Source organism: Zalophus californianus, chromosome 1 (assembly GCF_009762305.2).
Source record: "Zalophus californianus isolate mZalCal1 chromosome 1, mZalCal1.pri.v2, whole genome shotgun sequence".
Lineage (NCBI taxonomy): Eukaryota > Metazoa > Chordata > Mammalia > Carnivora > Otariidae > Zalophus > Zalophus californianus.
The window spans coordinates 155,821,523-155,837,981 of NC_045595.1; the positions used below are offsets into that span (position 1 = coordinate 155,821,523).

A 16,459-nucleotide genomic window follows, 5' to 3' on the forward strand; every position below is an offset into this window, starting at 1 on the left:
CTGAAGAATCACCCAGTTTTTTTACCCTCACCCATTACTTTCTGGAAATGAATATAGTGTCTGATTATTCAGGATGGTATATTTTCCTCCCTCCTTCCTCTCACATCAAGGAAAGCTCCCGCTGGTAAGACCAGATCACTCTCTTGTGTCAGAGCCCAGCTCATAAAATGCTATTAAGTGAATTACTGATGACCTAATTCCCAGCTGCAGGACACATTCCATTAGAGGCAGGCTGGCTGCCAAGTAGTGTCAGCAATGGCTGGATGGCAGGAGTGATTGAAACCATCCTGCCTTGGGTGGCTGGGCCTCGGAGAGTGCAGTTCATGGTGGGGAGGGGGTGCTCCTATTCCCCAGCATTAGTCCTAGGTCTCTTTCTGGGAACTGAATTCATCGGCTTCAAAGAGAACTTTCTTGAAATAACAAGGCTCACTATTACAGAGGCAACTAAAGGTAGTGCTTCCTTCCCCATCATACATGTTGAGAACATCAGAAGATTTAAGCGCTATCACCCATAGCACCAAGTTCTGTAAATTTTTTTTTTCTGTCCACATCATTATTTCCTTCTTGTTTGTCTTTATTGTCAGGCTGTCCATCCTCCTATTTCTATACGTTTCATTTTCATAAAGCACAGTGAGTTCCTAGTTGGTGATATGGTGGAGAAGAGTAGGAATAATATGGTCTATTTATTTTTAATTGACTTCAGTACTCCACAAATAAGGACTGGGAAAGTATTTGAGGGAAAAAATATATCATAAATCAAAATTAGATAAGTCCCATGTGGGTCATTTTTTTAATTTTAATTTTATTATGTTATGTTAGTCACCATACAATACATCATTAGTTTTTGATGTGGTGATCCACAATCCATTGTTTTCGTATAACACCCAGTGCTCCATGCAGTACGTGCCCTCCTTAATACCCATCCCTGGGCTAACCAGTCCCCCATGTGGGTCATTTTATAGCTGCTACTTTCTGCTCACAGAATGGGTACAAAGGTTAAATAACATAAAGCACTTTGTAAGCTGTAATGCAAAAATCTAAATGCAAAAATGTTGTTAGAAGTTCAAGGAAAAATGGGAAAGTATTTAAATTTCAAAGAAATTTTGGATTCAGTCAGCCTTTACAAGTGTCAGAAAGGATGTAGCAGTACTAACAGCAGACCCAGAGTCAAGACACCTGGGTGCTAATGTCGGCTTCATCTCTAATCAACTCCGATATTAGACAAGTCACTCATCTCCTCCTGACTCCTGTTTTCCCACCTGTGAAATAGAAAACCAGACTGGAAATCACCAGATCTTTTGCAGCTCTGAAATTTCTATCTTTACATCAAGATGAGAATAAAGTGGAAGAGCCTAATTTGCTCATTAAGTGCTTAAGACATCCTGTTCTATTTAGTCTTTCCCCTTCATCTCTTGTTTTTCTTCTTTTCCATCTTCTTCATCTTTCTAGTTTTTATGTCTCATTTTCTTCTTTATGATTTTATTTTGTCTCCACTGTCTCTGCTTCCAGCTAATTAGTGGTGTCAACTGGGCACTTCCTAAATTACCAAGCTCTTTTCTAGGAACTGTCAGACCATATTGACTACCACTACCAGTACGTTTGACTGTGTTTGGATAAATGAGGTGCCCATGTGTCTGGGGGTGTTTATTTGAAGTTGAGAAGCCAGAAGGTTTTATTCAATTATCCAGAAGCTTGGCAGAATGGCCTTAAAGTAAACTAGGAGTCCAGAGATTCTGAGGCAAACCATGTCCCTGAGAATGAAAAATTAATAAGAATGAAATTAAGTAGATTCTTGGCATTCTGTGCTTTTATATTTTTTCATCTAAAAATTACTAATATTCTACTATATTGCCAAAACTCCAGCGAGATGTTTTTATTATAGATATGTTCCTTCACCAACTGAGAGCAAGACCTAGAAAACAAGCCCTTAGTAACCAACATCTCAATGACACAGAAACTATGACTAGTTTGAGCACATATGGCTTGCTTTCTCTCTTGCTTCTAAGAAATAATTGCCCCTTTTTAATCCCTTTACCTCCTGATATCTTCCATGCAAAGACTTAAAGCCACCAATTAGCCTTTGGCTTCCTTGTCCTTTAATTTACTCCTGAATTTTTCCTAATTTTGGAATGAAAACTACAAGGCTCATGACTGTACAATAAGCACTCCACTCAGGCCATAAGTGATAGATATTTCAAAAATTTCTCCAGCATTTGTGATGCTGTCACTCATCTCTTCATTGTTACATTCCAGGAGTCTGAAAAGGAGCCCCGACTGGCACCAACACCTGCTGCATTTCAGTCCCATCTCAACTAGACAAGTTTCTCAATGCCCTTCAAGCTCATATAGTTCTTACTCAGCCTGAACCCATACACTTTTTCAAGCATTCTTTCTCACAATTCTAGCCTCTGGGTCTATTTTAAAATGAAACCATTAAACCTTGAACTTCTAATACCAAAATATTGTGGTTTAGTGAGTGGTAAAAATGGAATAGAGGCCAAGCAAAGCTAAGACCAATACAAAGTCCCTTATAAATTGCAGCAATAGAAATAACTCATCAGAGAGGGGAAAAAAATGGAAAGCCAGTTCACCATGCCACTTGACAGACCGTTTTACTGAATTGGCATTCTATATCAGGCCATTTGTAAAACTTCTTTTTCTATTGTTCTGTTTCTATTATAAAAGGCTAGACCTCAGAGGGATCTCATACAAACTATTCTTTTCTTTCCTGTATTATAATTAATTTCACCTTTCTTGGATTTCCCATGGTATTGATTACCTGCTGCTTGTCACCATTGGTCATTTGTGAATGTATCTGCCTCCCCAGTCAGAGCATATGCACCTTGAAGGCAAAGAGAATTTCACTCCTTTTGCACACACTTGGCTCATAGTAGATCTCAGAAAGTGTTTATTAAATTGAACTGGTTTCTCTTTGTAAGAGCAGCAGGCACTCTGATGGCTTATAATGGCTTTTTCTTTTTTCAAAGACTTCCTTTTTTGGAGCACACTCCATGTGACCCACAGTTATCTAGGGCAGTAAGTAATGTTCAAGTGATTATAGCAGAAAGCTGAGATTCCACCAGCGCTCTGGGAGTTGCAGCCAGAGATTTTAAAGAAGCCGCATAGTCCTTTCATAGAGGTTTCTGCCATCGATCCCCTCTGAGGATTCATCACTCAGCCACATTTAACATTCACTAGGTCAGACCTTTATTAAAGCTGACATCATCTGAACCCTCGTGCAATTCAATCTTAGCATAGATTCTGCCCAACTACCACCTCCTCCTCCCCTTCCTCCCCCAACCTTTTGCTCGGGATTCAGCCAATAAATAGCAGGTAATCCAGAGCCCAAAGCTTTCATTTAGTGACATTATGGGGGGAAAGGTGGAGAGTGAAAGAGGTGCGGCCCCTCCTACACCAGCAGCCAACCTACAAGACTTGAGACTCTGGGACCAGTGAAGTCTCTCTTGCTTCCTGGAAATGAAACTGAGCAGAGTTATCAGCTGGGAGTCCCCCTACAAGGAAAACGGGTTCGCAGTTGTCTGCGTAATTCTGTCCCTTACAAATTTCTGAAATCAGAAATGAGTCTTTAGAAGATATTCTTATGCTTGAAATAAGCACCCCTCTTTCCTCCTGGTGCCTTCTTTTTGATTTCTGAGAGCGCCAGGTGACTGCGTCCCGGGATTTTTCTATTCCCGTTTGAGTCCTTGAACACTCACAGGCTCACCTCCACCGTCCTCGCTACTCCGGCTTCCTCCCCTCCTCGTTTACTATCCCTTCCCCCACTTTCCCTCATTTAAATACAAATGCTCGGGTTTCCCGCAGCCCGGGAGTAGACCAGACTTCACGTCACGTAGGGTCTCCATGGAAACAAGGAGGGCGTCGTGGTCTCCTGCAGCCCCAGTACCCGATTCCGGGCAGAGGCGTGGCAGGGTCTGGGTGTGCTATGAGGGGACCTTGAAAGTATGAATGTGAACCTGATGAGGAATAAACTGCATTCAGACAGAGAATGTGTAAAATGAGGTAGCAAGGGAATCTCTCCCACTTCTTCAGGGAAAGGAAATAACCATCATGACAGGTGTTCACAAAGAGACTGGAGCGGACATCCAAGAAAACTGGATTGGGTCTGAGAAGATCTGGAAGTAACAGAGTTGGGGACAGCTGCAACAGGGTAATCTGTGACAGTCCAAGAGTGGATCTGAGGATGTGTATTCTTATTTTTTTTTAAGGTTTTATTTCTTTATGAGAGAGAAAGAGAGAACACAAACAGGGAGGAGGGGCAGAGGGAGAGGGAGATGCAGACACACACCCCCACCCCCCAAACCCCCCACCCCTGCTGAGCAGGGAGCCCTATGCTGGACTTGATCCCAGGACCCCAGGATCAAGGCAGACGCTTAACTGACTATGCCACCCAGGTGCCCCCAATGATGTGTATTCTTAGAGAAGTGGTTGGAATGATGCACAAGAGATGGTGGTGGATAGTTATTCTGTCCATAGCTTCACATCTCATATAAAGTCTTAGAGAAAACTGGACCTTCAGAGTAGTTGTATCTTGCTGGATTTCTATTTCCTTTCTTCTTTTTGATATAACACATCCCGATTCTCCTTTGGTTCTTTTCCTTATCATATTAAGGATCACTGTACTACAGCTGACCCTTAAACATGGGTTTGAACTGTGTGGGTCCACTTACACATGGGTTTTTACAGTACAGCACTGTAATTTATTTTCTCTTCCTTATTGTAAGAATACAGTATATAATGCATATGCTAAATATGTGTCAATTGACCATTTACGCTATTGGTAAGGCTTCTGTTCAATAGTAGGCTATAAGTAGTTAAGTTATACTTATATATGGGGGAGTCAAAAGTTATATGCAGAGTTTTGACTGTGCAGGGGGCAGTGCCCTAACCCTCAAGTCATTCAAGGATCAGCTGTAGTTTTCTATGTGCTGTAATGAATCACGACAAATTTGTTGGCTTAAAACAACATAAATTCATTAGCTTAACAGTTCTGGACTTCAGAAGTCTCATGGGACTAAAACCAAGATATTGGTAGTGCTTCGTTCCTTCTGGAGGCTCTAAAGGGAGAATCAGTTCCTGCTTTGTCCAGCTCTTAGAAGCTGCCCTCATTCCTTGGCTCAAAGCCCTGTTTCCTCATCAAAACCAGTAACAGCATCACTCCCACCTGAGTGGTCGTAACTCCTCTGGCCCTGACCCTTCTGCCTCCTTCTTTTAACCCTTGTGATTACATGAGGGCCACTTGGATAAGTCAGGATAATCTCTTGTCTCAAGATCCTTAATTTAATTACACCTGCAAAGTCCCTTTTACTATATAAGGTAATATATTCACAGGTCTGGGGGATTAGGATGTGAATGTCTTTTTTTGGGGGGGGAGAAAAATATTGTGCTTACTACAAACCGCATGTCTTTTCTATCATAAAAATGATGATATTTTTTCAACCTTTTGTCCTCTTAAATTATCACCCAATTTGTCTGTGTCCTATAACAGCCAAGTTTTTGTTTTGTTTTGTTTTTTTACAAAAATTAGCCCAACTCACTTTCTCTGTTTCCTCCCCTACTATTTACTTAGCCCTCCACTACAAAAGGCTTCTGTTCTCTTCGTGATACAAAAACTGCCCCATCTAAGTTCAAAATTACCTTCAAATTGCCGCTTTCATTTGATATTTACCAGTCTTAATTCTACTTGTCAGCAGCCTTTGACTTTGTTGAACATTTTCTTCTTTGTGAAACTCTGTCTACCCTTGGGTTTTGAGACAGCACGCCTCCTTTTTCCTCCTTTCTCTTCCTGACTCTCTGACTTCCTCTACTCAGTCCTTTTTGTGGACTTCTCATCATCTGACTGTCCTTAAACCCTAGAATGTTTTCCAGAGTCTTGCTATTCAAAATGTGGTCTGCAAACCTGCAGAATCAATATCACCTCGCAGCTTGTTCAAAATGATGAATATCGGGCTCACCCCACTCTTACTGAATCAAAACCGAAGATCCCCACGTGACTACACAACACTAAAACTTGAGAAACACCAGTCTAGAATTTTGTATTTAATCCCTTAATATACTGCCTGGAAGATCTGATGAACGACTTAGTTTCTAGCCACAAGTTCCAAATTTACATCATCAGCATAAATCACTCTTCGTATATGGAGCTATCCATCAGATATCTTTCTCTAGATGTTCCACAGGCACTGCAAACTCACCCCATTCACAAGGAACTCATCATCTCCAACCCCCATGTTCCCTGTTTCGGTGAACAAATTCTTCACCCAAGTACCCAAGCCAGAACATAAACCTCATCATTTCCTCATCTCCACATTCACACTGTCCTCTTGTCACGTCACTTCTCGGAAATATCTTCTCACATCTCCAAGTCCGACCACTGGTACATGTCACAATCGTATCATCCGTTATTTCTTAGCTAGCGTCCCTGTCGGCAATCATAGCAGAGTACCAGAGCCCATGTACCATGACTGCCCACTCCCAGTGTTTGAAGGCTTTCTGAAACACACACACACACACACACACACACGACTTGATCAAAGCAGTATCTTGTTTTAACTCCCCTCCCCCATCATATGCAGAATAATATCTTAATTCTTTAGCACAATGACATAGGTCCTCTTAATTTGGCCTTTTTCTTTCTCACCAGCGCCCCCTACCCACACACGGATTCTTCACCATACACATCATTTGCGCCACATACCTTCATGCTTCTTTAGCTTGTGTAATCCCTGCTGCTTACACACTCACCCCAACATTTTACAATTGAGAAATTCATACTAAATCCTTTGAAACTGAGCTCAGCCACCATTAACTTCTTCCCTGACTCTAGTCTCTTCTCACCCCCAGCAGAAATGGGGTATTTGCTCCTTTATACATACTTATGCTTCTTTATACATACATATATATATATATATACACACACTTCTTATCTGGTGATTATAACACTTATCACAATGTTTTGAAACTGTAACTGCTTGTTTATATTGAAAACTTCCTGAGATGGTGTCTTTTTTCTCATTACCTATCTCCATATCCTTACCAGTTAGCATGCTCCTTAGCACATCTTAGGCATTCAATAAATGTTTAATAAATTAATGAATCAAATAGACAGTGGAATAGTTGATCAACTGATCAAACAGCAGCCCCCAGGCCTCAGATTACAGGGCATGAAAATAGGGATGCCTGGACACACTCAGCCCACTCAGTGCTCCACCAGCAACTTTAATTGGAAGGAATCCTCAAGGCAGTGCTTTTATTAGTGTCCAGATACTCAAATAAACACCATGGTGTAATAATACTTTCTCTGGTTTTTAGATTATCTCCTAAATTAGCTGGCAGGCTAAAAGACTTAAATATAAATCTGACTGCTGCAACATGATTAGAATTCAGCTGCTTGGCTTTACATGGAAAAATGATTGTTTGAAATATAAGAGTGTGGTTGATTAATAGTTACATATTTTTAAGAAATTGGTGGGTTTCTTCTATTTGGGCGTCCTAGCCACTGGATGTCTTGTCACATTCAGTAGGAATGTGCTGCTTGCTGCATAAATAGAGCCCATCACTATGGCTATCTGTCTGGAGCAGGCGTACACCCCTAGTCCACGAAGCCACCATAGTATCTGCCGGGACTTACTAAGAAAGGGATCCTTCCTCCCGCAGTTGGACAAGGAAGGTCATGGTTTCTGTGGGGAGCTTCAGGCTGCCATGGCAACTCCCAGTCTCTTCTCCACATTCTATTTGTGCTACTTTACTAGGGGAGGTGGAAAGCTGTAATCTTTTCTCCTTTTCTCTCCCCCCGCCTCCCTTTTCTTCTCCACTGGGTCTAGGATGGACAGAGGTTAGCATTAAATCCTGCTTATGATTTTCTACACCTTGTGAGACATATGCAAGCCCTACTGATAGAGACAAAAAACACCGGGGTTCTACTTCTTTCTCTGGAACTACACCGTTAACTCTTAATCAAAACAACATACAGTCCTAGCCAGGCCTCCTCTATTCTCCATAAAGTCAAAATGCAGAGTGGGAGGAAAGGGAGTCAAGGTAAGGTAGCGAGAAACTAACTGGGCAAAAACCAGCTACAAGATGAGCTGATGGTATGCATGATCCATTTCAATTCAGAATTGCTGGAGTTGTAGAAGGTCCTAGGGCACGGGTTCTTAAACATGTCTGCACACTATACACATGCAGGGGGCTTTTAGAGACATAGAGGCCCTGCCACAGACTGAACTAGAACCAAACAAGGATGACTGTGTGGTCAGCCTCAGGGAAAACCAGAGGAGAACATTAAAATAAGAAGCCTGAAACAAAATTTTATGAGGGATGAAAACCAAATCAAGGACTTTTTATAGGAGCAAAAGGCTGGTAGGAAAAGCTAAAGTAGGGTATCAGGACAGAGAAAAAAGGAATGGATGGTTGCATCAATCCAGTAAAATCCAGGTCTAAAAGCCAGAAGTAAAATAAAAGTAGATGAGGCCCCCAAATCAGGTAAGGATATAAATATTGGTATTTTACCTACCCCTTGCCTCAGTCCTTAGGCTTGGTTGCCCCCCCGCCTTTGGACTGGGTACCTTTCTCTGCTTCTGCGGAGTTTTAAATTGTATTCTACCATTTACTACTTTCTGAACTATAATTTGCCTGTTTACATGTTTAAATCCCAAAAGCTTAGTACTTCCTTGCAAAGAATTGGTGTTCAAAATATTTTTTTGAATGAGGTACTCAAGAACCAATGTTTATAGCGCTATAATTGTCAGGGTTAGGCAGTCAAAAGCATTCACTGAGGACACATTCCCAACCCTGTCCCTGATAAGTAGAGATGAGATGCCTCCATACATTCTTTTTTTTTCTATGTTGAAATGGTTATTTTATTTTATTTTATTTTATTTTATTTTATTTTATTTTATTATGTTATGTTAACCACCATACATTACATCATTAGTTTTTGATGTAGTGTTCCATGATTCATTGTTTGCGTGTAACACCCAGTGCTTCATTCAGTACGTGCCCACCTTAATACCCATCACCGGGCTAACCCATCCCCCCACCCGCCTCCATACATTCTTAATAAAACCAATGCATCTACTTCTGGGGGACATCAACTAAAACTGGGTTGCTGTTTTGGAGGCCCGAAGTCAATATTGGCTTTCTTCCATTCTGTCGAGAGGCTCAGTAGTAACTAGAGTATAAATGGGTTGATAATTCTGTAACAAAAATACATAATTCTTTCCCCGGTTTTCAATTCATTCAGTCCCTTAACTGACCTTTTACAAAAGTGAGGAATTACATTAAATTTGGGGGGATACAATGATAATGTGTTTGTGTGTGTTGTGGGTGTATTGTGTGTGTGTGTTTTTTTTAAAGGATTTTATTTATTTGAGAGACGAAGAGAGCAGGAGAGTGAGAGCACAAGGAGGGGGTTGCAGGACAGAGCGGGAGGGAGAAGCAGGCTCCCCGCTGAGCAGTACCTGAGCCAAGGGTGGATGCTTAACTGACTGAGCCACCCAGACACCAGATGGGTATATTGTTTCAACACCATTTTTAAAGGAAATGGGAACTTACGTAATACATAAAAACATGTATACTTACAGATATTAATTTATGATAAATTACATATCATAATTTAAATTTTAATTATATAGAAGGTGGTATATATCAAGAACTGTGAAAGGCCCACGATTTTGCCCAACTTGAAAGCTAAAAAATTACCTGCCATAGTTTTACGGATGTTGGCAGAAGACATGAGACTTCTGGGTGAGAGATAAAAGATTTTATTCTCACAGCACATCAGTCGGAATGAGATTCATGTTTGTGCCAGTTCCCTTGCCCTCTTAAGACTCCCAACGGTGACACAGGTAGGCATAGAAGAATGCTGTGAAGTGACAGTTGGTGTTTTTTGTTTGTTTGTTTTGTTTTGTTTTTCACAGCTGAGGAACCCTGAGCTTAGGCAACTCCAATCTTTTATAGTGGGCTACAAGCAAACCCATCCAACATTTACCCTGGAGGAAGACATTATCTTTATAAACCTACCCTCTTCTCTGGAGCAAGACACTATCTTGATTTTCCAAGGCCGTTTGCTATATACATCCTTGAAAAGATAGTCTAGAACAAAAAGTTGTCAGTGCTTCTGCTCACAGAACGTGCAGAAACATAAAGGATTTGTGGAGGACTGTCTCCTAACAGTATAACGGTATAGGTGAGTGTGAAGATGGATATATAAGGAGGAGGGAGATAGAAAGGAGGAGTAAATTGACAAAAGTAGATACCAAAAAGTAAAGCTGGCACTGCTTGGATAAGAAATCCTAGGTCTAATTAAGAACAGAGGCTAGAGAAAAGCATGTAGAAAGGTTGACATACACTTGAATCATGGAGAGAGAATAACTCAAAAGATTTGAGTGAGAAATAGGGACTCTAAGAAGCTTCTTAGGGAATAGGTCATTGGAAAGACCATCTTCAGGTTGCAGTGCCAGCTTGAAAGGACCATGTTTCTTCCAAAATCATGTTGCTAAGAAACAGTACCTAGCAAATCTGGGAGTAAAATAGGCTAAAGATAAAAAAGAAAAGCCAAGTTTTCTCTGTAGCTATTACAAAGATACACACTAAAGCTACCCCCACTCTACTTGTAATGCTTTGACTTACCATAGATGCAAGTGGTGGATGTTTACCAGTGTCCGACTTTTTGAAGTCTCAAGCTGGTTCCTCTTAATCCTACCCGGTTTGAGGATCTGGTATCTTTCCCCTCTCCCTTATCATAGCTCCACCATTTCAGGGGCTAATGAGTGGCTGAGGTTATTGAAAGGGGAAGGGGTTTGGCACATTTAGGGTTGTTACTTACAGCTATAACAAACAACCCAAAAACCTTATAGGGGTTTATCCCAATAAATGTCATCTCTCATTCACAAAATCCATACCTAATGTTCCTTAACAGGTGGTATATTAATTAGCTTTCCTGTATCCACAAACAACCCCAAAATCTCAGTGGCTTACAACAGGCAACATTATATGTTGGTGGCTGCAGGTTGGCTACAGATTCTGTGTCTCTGTTTAAATCCATCTGGCTCTGCTCCCTATGTCTTTTTATTCCCCAATCCAAGCTAAAGAAGAAATCTCTGTGTGGTATGTACCATTTTCATGGCAGGAGGCAGAAGCAGAGAAAAAAAAATCTGGCAGAATCTCATAGTGCTTCCTAAAGCTTCTGGAAGGTGGTAGCATAAATCATGTATGCGCTCATTCCTTTACCTCAAGTTTAATCACACAGCTGAGCTTAACAGCAATAGGTGGGATTCTTATAGGGAAGTGAATATATCTGTGAACAATAATATAATTAACGATGAGTAGTTTTCTTGGGAAATTTTTCTTCAAACTGTCCCTAGGGATCTTTCCTCCGTGTTGTGTTAGCACCATTGTTTGGGGTGTCTGTGAGATGGAAAGGAAAGTAGCTGGCAGGAAATCTGCTAGAAAGCAATATTTAAGAGGTGTGTGTATGGAGGAAGGGAGGTTTCTAAACCAAAAACAGGTTCAAAAAAAGATATCCAGGGAGGGAAGAGGTATAGGTCAAAGGCATGGCTTAGCGTGTGCTAACTGTGACCATGGTGCCCTGTGGGTTGGGTCATTCAGGACACTCAGAGAAATCTTCCTGAAAATGGGGCGGGGAAGAGTCACCAACAGTTTGTTTTTCTGTCCCTAGCAGTTGATTGTCTGCCCCAGGCAAGGATGAGTAGGCAGAATCCCTTTCTTCTGCCCCAGCCACCAGCGGGGAACGCTTGGCTGGCTGTGTGTCTGAAGCCCAGCGCTTTGGTTCCCTCAATGACTGGGGCAGGTCCACAGATCTCCTTCACTCTGTAATCATGAGTAGTTCTTAAATGAACTTTTATCTTTGTATTTACTACATGGCCTGAGTGCACAGGGGAAGTAGAAAAGAAAGGAAATGCAGTAAGGGAATTAGCCACAGGATCATCTTTGTTGAAGAAAGAACTTCCTCTTTATCTTTGGGTAGAGACAACAGAAAATTTCAGACGGAGAGCAAGTAATGAGCAGAATGCATGTGGGGGAACCATCAGACTTTAGAGATTACTCTCGCCCTTGCCTGGAGTCCTACTTCCCCATTTATCACTCAGGTAAGTAAGGGGGCTGTGTAGCTAGAGTAAGATTCAAATATGCAACAGGACATTGAGGAAATCCTTTGCTCACCAGCATCCCTGTTGTATGTGTCCCCTAGTCCCTCTCCAACTTCTAAACCCCCATGACTACAGTGCAGATATGCAGAGATTCATTATTTGTCTATTTATTTGTTTAATAACCTCACTTCAACATCCAGCTTTAAATTGAGAGTTGAAAGCTGTTTAAATTGCCCCATTATTCTAGTTAAATCCCAGAGCTTTCGGGAACTATGGGGAAGGCTGCATGCACTTGAACCTGGCACTTTAGTTGAAATTACATGTCTGCATCAATGGCAAAAAGAATGCCACAATGCCTAAAAGCATTGCTCATCATGTCCCTTCACTTCTTTATACCTTCTCTCCAAAAACTTGCTCTGTTGATTCCTTGGCTATTTAAATATCATTACTATTCAAGCCACATGTGAGTTTTTGACGTTCTGAATGACAGTTTGCTTGCAAACCCCATAAGGGAGGGAGATGTGAAGAAGATGCTCCTCAGGGTGACAGTACATGGGAGGACATGGTTTGTGAGACACTATGAGTCATTTTTGTAAAAGGTTTGGAAGCAGCAGCTACATCTCTACTGCAAGGGATAAACTTCCATGCCTCAGGGGATTTATAGAATGACATCCAACATCCAAATGGCTCATGAGGAATGAGTGTTGTGTTTGGTAGGCCGCCTTAGAAGTAGATCATATAAGGACCCAGACCTTACCCGTTTGGGGGCACCACCCTCCTCTAGAGGCTCAGATTCCTCTCCACACAGGTTGTGAGCGAGGAAAGACCCAGCGATGGATTACAACGTGGGCCCGGGAAAATGGCATCAACCACTTCTGCCCGTATTCCTTTGGCCAGAACCACCCAATGGTAGTGGTGGTGGTGGGGTGTTGGGTAATGTAATGCAGTGGAATGCTTAGAAAGGACAGGAATTTAGTGAACAACCAGTCAGTGTTTGTAACGGGCTAGTCCTAAAATTAAGACTGCAACAAAGCGTTCTCACTTTGGATCCTCAGTATTCACAAATTATTGACAAATTGTTTCTTTCCTTCTGTCTTTCTGGGTGATGCTACTGCCCGAGAATCTTCTGCAGTGCGTAGAAATTGCAAGGGGCAGGCCTCCTTCCCACCCATTCACCTCTCTGTCAGCCCTCCAGCCCACATGATAAAGATATTGCTGGTGGCAGTGCAGTGTTGTGAAGGGTGGGTGGGGAGCTGTTATAAAATACTGCATGCTACACTGATTTTTTAGCATTACCACTGTCCACTTTTCCAGCTTCTTCCATATCCACAGTATTTTAGAGTAATTTCTTCCTGTTTTCTTAGACTATGGCCTGAGCTTTTTTTAAACACTAGTGCCCACCCTCAAAGTTTCCTGCCACTCATCCTATGGGCTTGACTGCATGCCAATTGAGGATATGAAACAGACTTAAAAATAGTACTTCTGTCCCCACCCATAAGTTTCAAAAGAATAGGTATAGGGATATTCTTATGTGAGATAAAATTGGTGCCTATCCTCTGCCCTCAGCTTCCTCTTCATTTCTAATTGCTTCCTTCCTCCCACTGTTTTCCAGACTATCTGAATTGTATCAGTCCAAGGCATATGGGAAAGTGGGTACCACCGGATGGCTATTGTCAGTTAGGAAATAGCTACCATCCAAATACTGTTTGCTAATGATCATATTTAATGTGATAAAATGGTTGTGAATATTAAGTTTGAACCATCTCGGCACCATCTCAGATTTAAAAAAAAAAAAACAGACATGAGAACTGACAGCTTTGCATAAACCTCTTTCTTTCTATTTTCTGTAATTCTGACATATTCACATTACGCTAAATAAGAGTGAACACCACCATCCGCCCACTCACCAGGCGTTCACTTTATATATAGCTATAGATATTCAATGCAAAACAAAGCAAAAAAGGATTCATGTAACATAGATTTGTGCTGGGGTTTTGAGCAGAGCAGAGGCTAACATTTTTATATTTAATTTTCAGTCCTGGCCTTGGTTCTACAATATGTTCTTGGTTAAGGCACTATACATCCTTGTCCTTCAGCTTCTTGTTTATTCATGCATTCACTCATGCATTCAGTATTTTTTATGTACTCTCTGAATACCTGGAACTATGCTAGGTTCTGGGGATACAGAGTAGAATGATGTATTTGTTGCATAAGGGGTTCAAAGTCTCATGGTTGCTATTATAGAAGTATATAATAATAAATCTTATATCTGGGGGAGGAGAGAGTGAGAAAAGGCTCTACAGCCCTGGATGGTTCTTGAAAGATGAGGTATTATCCACATGGAAGACTTTACCTTAGGTACCCTTATACGGAGCACTGACCATGGGCCAGCACTGTCTGGGGGAACCACAAATATGATGGGAGCTAAGGCTACAGAAATTGTTAGGGTTTAGATTTAGAAGGGCTTCTATCGCATGCATGGATTTGGGCCTTCTGGTCTGAAGACTTTGTGAGTAGAGAGTCACAAGATCAGTGCCTCAGAACTACTCTCCTACTCACCACGATGGTGGGGAACACAAAAGGATTACAGGGTTTGAGAGGTTATGCCACTATTTGGCAACACTTTTATTTATTCGCTCTCAGGTCCTTAGCTTCATACATGAGGTATTTCTGGGCCTTTTTCAAATGGTCGGGGTCATTCAGATCTATTTGTGTTCTCACCCTGAACACATTCCACATTTCAGTCATGGTGAGAGAAAACATTGCTTTTGGCTTATAACTGCACTCTCCATTTCTTACCACTCCCTGGGTCTTGGGAAGTCCCTGAAATCAAAGCTCATGGAGCTTAATTTGAAGGTTCTGAGAGGTTCGACTCTTAAAAGGAGGTAAGGTATCACAGCATATGCCTTGGATTTTCTGTAGGCGTCAAAGCTCAGAATGTGAACAGAAAGACATGGAAGCTCCTTAAGTTTGTGTTCTTCCAAGAGTGTGGGCCTAGCATTTTGAACAGGTTATATTTGGTTCCAGTTCACAGTGAGACTCCCTGCTTACTTTCCAGGTCTGGCCACAACTCACTGACCCCAACCACTGACCACTGAAACTCTTATTTCAAAAAAATTCTGGTCTAACAGTCACTTACTTCTGGCCCCAGTCCCCCCACCCTGACCAATGTTTATCAGAGTTGGGGAGAGGATTCTGTTTTTATCAGGCTTAGTTAAAATGGAAAGTTCACTGAGAAACGCCAGTCCACACTGATCTCAAGTGTATCTAATTAACACCACCCATGTTTAAAGCTCCTTCGCAGGTGTTCTCTGAACCAGGCCTCTTGCTAACCTCAGAGAACTTCAAGAGGGTGACTGGCCCAGCTCTCCAGTTCTCTTCTTGTCCAAAGACTTGCTCAAGAAGGCTTAGGCATTCAGAACAAAGATTAAAGTGTTAATCAGTTTGGGGATGCCAGTGAGCTCAACACAGGGTCAAGATGGGAGCCTCTGAGACATCCCACTTGCCTGCAGCATTTCCTGGGGTCATGAATTGGGTGTTTTTGAAGAATCATAGTGGTGTTCCCTGTTTAGGGTTCACATGCTTCCTTACTAGCACTAGACTAGCACTAGAAAAGCGCTCCCCACCCCCAAACCTGTGTCAATAATAATTTCCTTTAGATACAAGAGAAAAATTTCCTTAAGAGTGGTGGGTACATGTTCCTTCTAATTGAAAATAGGACCCTTCGCCCCAACTCTATTTGTGTATTTGTTATGTCATCCAATGGATCCAGAGCTCTCCCTTTAGAAATGAGGTGATTCTTTTTTTTTTTTTTTAAGAAATCTGGATCAAGAAGGATAGATTTGTGGATCACGTTTCATGGCCCTCTTGGGGAAAACAATGAGGGTCAACAGACTGGAGCATCTTAAAAAATAACATCAGAATCGCTACCCTGCTGGTGTATTAGCCATGAAAAAACTTTCATCTTCCGTGGTTCTCATTCAGCTCTTCTGATGCCTTCTATCTTAATCACGGATTACAGGTCACTCTGCCATGCCAAACACTTCGGAAGGGTTTCTTTCTGACTTCCTAAATCACTCTGTTGGTGATAGAGGGCCATCTAGAATTAAATAAAAGTGATGTGGGGAAAAATGCTTGGGTCTACTCTGTGTGTGCCATTATGTCTGTGATGTAACCTAAGCTGCGGCCAGACTCACATCTTAACACCATCACAAATGGCGCCACCTGTGACGACATTATCCTGCCCCTCCTGATCCAGCTCAGACTACTCACAGCCGCCCCCATGCTAAAGCTCCTGGCAACCTCCCAGACTGGTGTCCTGTGGGCTGCTCTTC

The 16,459-nt window shown here is 41.8% G+C and overlaps 1 long non-coding RNA gene across 1 annotated transcript; it reads left to right on the top strand.

Annotated features, from left to right (window-relative positions):
- The first annotated feature begins 3,950 nt into the window (after window positions 1-3,950).
- On the top strand, window positions 3,951-16,103 carry LOC113918224. The gene is made up of 3 exons (XR_003518484.2): window positions 3,951-4,168; window positions 12,005-12,125; window positions 15,944-16,103. It is a non-coding gene; the product is annotated as an uncharacterized LOC113918224 (long non-coding RNA).
- Window positions 16,104-16,459: the final 356 nt, after the last annotated feature.